Source organism: Dipodomys merriami, unplaced genomic scaffold (genome assembly GCF_024711535.1).
Source record: "Dipodomys merriami isolate MVZ:Mamm:240054 unplaced genomic scaffold, mDipMer1.0.p SCAF_288, whole genome shotgun sequence".
In the NCBI taxonomy this organism is placed as follows: Eukaryota; Metazoa; Chordata; class Mammalia; order Rodentia; family Heteromyidae; genus Dipodomys; species Dipodomys merriami.
Genome location: NW_027204359.1, coordinates 829,917 through 835,355, shown reverse-complemented (window position 1 = coordinate 835,355; position 5,439 = coordinate 829,917). Strand labels below are relative to the sequence as shown.

At 31.7% G+C, this 5,439-nt stretch overlaps 1 pseudogene; it reads left to right on the top strand.

Annotated features, from left to right (window-relative positions):
• The first annotated feature begins 4,489 nt into the window (after positions 1 to 4,489).
• LOC138838693 (U6 spliceosomal RNA) lies at positions 4,490 to 4,589 on the top strand (annotated as a pseudogene).
• The last annotated feature ends 850 nt before the right edge of the window (positions 4,590 to 5,439 follow it).

Genomic DNA, 5,439 nt, shown 5'->3' with positions numbered 1-5,439 from the left:
GGAAAATGAACCCTTAGATATGTATTGTAATATTTTTTTTCTTTCATGCATGTGTTTCTAACGCATTTATAAGATTATTTCTTTCTTGCTTTGTATGTAGCTCCATCACCGTATATCCCCCACTTTTACTATATTTGATGTTAGTATAACTTGTGGAGAAGATGGGGAAAAGCAAGTCGTTTAAGGATTCAGGTGGACCTGTTGCAACAATGAGAAGTACAAGTTGTCTGTCATGTCAAAAACGAGCTTTACAAAGTCGGTGCGGGGGGGGGGTGAGAAGAGAGGGAAAAGTTTTGTGTGGGGAGGAGGGGGGAGCCTGAGAAAGGATATGAAGGGTAAACAAAGAAGGAGGCTGCAATGCTTGGTAAGAAATGTATGCATTATCCTGCCCATGTAATTGTAACCCCTCTGTACAGTACGTTCACAAATAAAATAAATTAAAAAAATAAATTAAAAAAAAGAAGTATTGTCCTTTGTAACAGACAATGTAATCCAAGCAATGGGTGATTTAACTCTATTCTTCTCCATACATCTTGTTGAGCAAAAGCAAGACCAAGAGAAAAATAATCTATTGAAATAATTTTGCAAAGAATAATTTTACTGTTCCTGATATGGTATCTAAGGAAAGTCTTAAGAGAGAAGATAAAAGTCGTAAGAGTGAAGATAAAAATGGATTATTCTTTAGTTTCCTCTAAGCATCTTGTTAGCAAAATATATCTTTGAGGTTAGAATTTATTGAACCAAAAAGGGGTGGAGTACTTATTTTTGTGGGCACATTAGACACAAGAAGATTTCAAGGTAAAAGAAAAAAGAAAAAAATTATAGCTAAATATTTGTGATTACAGGTTCTTGGACTGTTTTTTTGGAGACAAAGATTTGCATTAGTGTTGGTCTTCATTAACATAGTTGTTGGGTTTCTGTGGCAACCAAATGAAAAGGGGAAGTTTAATGGACTCGTTTGGACAAGTAAACAGCATGATAGAAAATAATGGCAAATAATATTTAATGAATTATTTTGAACAATTATTTTGCGAGAACGAAGAAGGAAAGATATAATTCAAAATCACTTGACTTTATTAAAAGTATGAAAATAGAGTAGTGAAGAGATCGAGAGAAAACAAAGAGGACTGCTTTCTCTCCAGTGGAGTAATAGGTTCTTGATCTTGTTTCTTCCATTCTGTTTTCACAAGCTATCAAGTGTGCCTCAGGACTCGAGTATCCAGTTCAAAGAGCATTTGCAGAAGAAAATATTTGCAGTAGATACAGGTGAATTATAACCTTAGACAATCTATTTAAATCTGTTTAAAATTCTCCCCTACCCCAAATTGCTCTCTTTGAAAAGCTTGTTTGCTTTTCCAAAGACTGACCTTCATTAATGATTTAAAATTTTTAGAGGAAATATTCATACTCTCTAAAGATTGTTGTTTGGTTGTAATTTTTGTGTGTTTTTGTTTGTTGTTGTGTTTTTTAACTGAATTTCAAAAGGTTGTGCAAGTGTGTTACAATTAAATATGTCCATCTAATTGTCTAACGCTCCTGGATCAGAGTCACTCCTTCTATCAATCTGAACCAACCCTTTCTCCAAGATTCATTTCAGATTTACCGCTTCCTTTATTACATGTGTACATTGAGTATTCTAGCTTTACTTGCCCATTTTTCTATTTTTCATTCATTCTATTTCTTTACTATTGTTCCTCTCTGGTTTCAATTTCCTGATATTCATTCTGTTAAACTGCCTGTTAATTTTTGAAAGGTTTACATACATTCCGTGGAGTTTCAATCCCACATATACTTGAACTGATGTCAGCTTATATTTCCATAATTCATTCATCTGCAATAACAAATTTGCAAGACTGGAGATGTGAAGCACTTAGACATGATTTTATTCTCATTCATTTGGAAGATTAACCTTTAGTCAGCAAGAAAGTTTAAAAATGACTTAGAATGTATTCCTAACTACTAGTTTTTATAAATGGCTTTGTACAATATATGTGATTATTTTATTTTACATAGGATAATATTTTGTACTACCTATAAGTTTTGGAAAAAGAAGAAAACTAAAATTTACTAGTGTAGAGGAATATGATAATAAAAGAAGACATATTTTATGTTTGTCACATCTCTGATCAGTACCCATATGCAAGACTTAAAGTCATATTTCTTACTATGTTAGACAGATAGGGAAAACATAAAACAACACATGATAAGGCAACTCTTAGTGACTTTTTACAAGGTACGTTTTTATGTGATGAAATTTACTTTATTACCTATTATTTGGGTTTGAAATATGGGAGGCTGATCTATTTAACATATTTCTGGAAGGCACCTACTGAACAACACTAATTGTGGGGGTACTCTTTCTACACTTTAATGAATGAATTTGTTTGGTATTAGTGCTGGGTAAGTAAATCAACTCTATTGTAACTTGCTTCCTACACTTGAAAACCTTGTAATGTCACTATCATCTACTTGTCAAGTGTTATTTTGGCAAATGTGATTTTAAATAGTTTATTTGAAAATGAATATACTTTCAGGAGATTAAATGTAGGTTATCATTGGTTTGAGAATGACATTTTATACTACAGAACCTAGTTTTCTGAAGTACCAGTGTTTTGAAGCACTAAGGATCTTCTTAATGGTTTTCTAAATTATATTTGACCTCTAAATCAAGTTTTCCTAGCCTTGGTAGAACAATTATGGATCTATCATTCCAGAAACTATTTTTTGGCCAACTTTTGCTGCACTGAAATCTTTCATTAATCATTAGGAGAGGGGTATTAAAAATAATCTTGTTCATTTGTGATTTTGTTCACTCATATGGCCTGGTCATCTGTAAATTGAAAGTTTGAACTACAGTACTTTCTCTCTTATTTAGTGATCTCATCTTTCATTTCAAGTTTCATTGCATTTCACAGTTGATTACTGCTAATTCCTATAAGAAATTGGGGCCTTGAAATATATTATAGGACATGAGAAATTGAGATTAGTCTTCAATTACTTTCTGTTGGCATGTTGCATGGGCCTAGGTTAGAAGTCTTGCCCTTGTTATCTGATGATGCAGATAACTTGAACCTGTTATCCTAGGACCCGTGGGTCCTGCAGAAGAATAATAGCTTTTAGACATTATATCAGCAAAATTTGGGTATAATCAGTAAGAATGCTTCAGAAATATGGAGAAAAACCCTTTGGGACCAGCGAGTTAAAACAATAAACAGAGCATCAGAATAAAATCCCTTATACATTAGCGGAAAACAATACTGTTATTTTACCATGTGAATTCAGAAGACAACAAACACTTAGAAGGTATCACAAGTTTATACCGAAGACATTGCATTGATACTTTTTATATTCTAATTTATATTCTAAACCTAATTATTTATATTCCAATCTATTTATGAGAATAATTGTCAATATATTTGTCAAACTATCAATTCTAATAAGATTCACTGTGTGAAATTTAAAATCAGTACATATAAATATAAAATATATAAGTATATATAATATAAAAATTGTTTTGCATTGTTCTGTTGTGGTTAGAGTATTAAAGGCAACTTTAGTATTATTCCATTATCTCTACCTCAGTTTTTGGTAGAGTTAGACTTAAAGCTTTACCATTTGTTGATTTACAGCCTAGAGGCAAGAGGAAACACTGTGATTAAAACATTACCAATTTAAGGCCTAATATTGAGGAGAAACGTATGGACTTCTCCAGGAGCTCTGGACATATTTGGTGATAGAAAGTCCGTAGTGTAAGTTCCTGCCTGGTTGGATGATAGACAGGAAAGGACAGTAGGTAATCATGCATATGAACAATTTTTTCACCTTCTTGGCTTTAGCTACTTTTGAAATGATAAGTATAGTAAACAATTATATTTTGATAAAATACCTTCTATTCTGAACAATTCTGACAGAACTGTTCATCTCTCTATGATCTCTTGTAACTAAGGTTAGTTTTGTTCCAGTAGACAATCTATGCTGTCAGGGTAAGATATTCTGATTGTTCTGTTCCTACATGGAAGAAGGGTAAAGGGTCAGCTAGACATTTGTGCCAGCAAGACCTCATTTGGGAAATTTTAAGTTGCACAAGTTAAGAAGTAGCTCTTAAGCAAGGCTTACTTTGAATCCATTAGCTCCACAAAGCTAACTCAGTTGTGATAAATAAATACTTGAAAAGCAATCACCTTTGGACTTAGCTGTAAAGGCTTCAAAGTATGATCAAATTTAAAATGAAGAAGACAAAATAGTCATTGACAAAAAATTGCAAATAAAATAAAATTAAATTGAATTAAAAATAAAATTAAAAATAAAATTGCAAATGTGAGCAATTTACCAAACAATGGGTTTTGTCCCATTATACAAAGAATTTTAGAGAAATAAGATCAATAGCATATTTAGGAACAATAAGGGTTCCTAGTTATAAATATTCAACCATGGATATATGCCTGTAGGAAGATTCCATCATTAAGTACTTAAATTTAGAGGATACTACATGTTTCAGCAGCAGGTCTACCCAAATTACAACAATACAGAGATTAACATGGCACTTGCAGAAGGATGATATGAAAATTTGTGAAGTATTCCATATTTTTCATTCTTCAAATGCAAGAAATGAAAAACAGTTATTAAAAAGTTGATTACAAAAACACAAGTGTAACAAGACCAGTAATTCATAGAATTAAAGGTTAGTTTGACATCAGTATATTAAATCTTCACCTGAGAAAGGCCTTTACATATCATAATCTTTACAAAACTTGAAATTAGTTAACATTGTCATTTTATCCCAAAGAAATAAAAAAATACAAGGACCTAGGAAAAAAGGAATCTTAAATTTTTCTATATGGAATGCAATCTGAAAGGACATATTAATGAACATATACATTATATAACAATGTAGAATTCAAATTATTATATGTAGGAGCGAATTAAATAGATTATGGACATTATACAAACATAGATATGCTTTTTTCAGAAAAGTGCCACGAACATCTATAGTGTCTATACTATTCTTTTCAAAAGATGTTAAAATTATTTCTGATTTAAAAAAATCACAAACTGTCTTGAAATCATTATAGATGTATACAAACAACTCTTGAATACATTTTGACATCAAAGTCAGACAATTCACTTGGAAGAATACCATGGAATCCATGAATTTTTAAAGTAAGATATTGCTGTTGCTTTGTATTGTGAAAAAAATTGTAGGGACACAAAGGATGGACTGGCATTTTTGAAATTCAATACACTTAACCATATCATTACAACTTAGGAGAACAATATGTACAGTCTTCCACAACTTCAAAGAGGTAGTAATACTTACTTATCCTTTGAAAAATATCAAATGCAGTTTCTTCCAAGTTGTTCTTCAGACCTGGTTTCATATAATGGTTCCACAGAAGGAGATACAGCATATCGTTGTTATTTCTATTCCCAGCAGCGAGA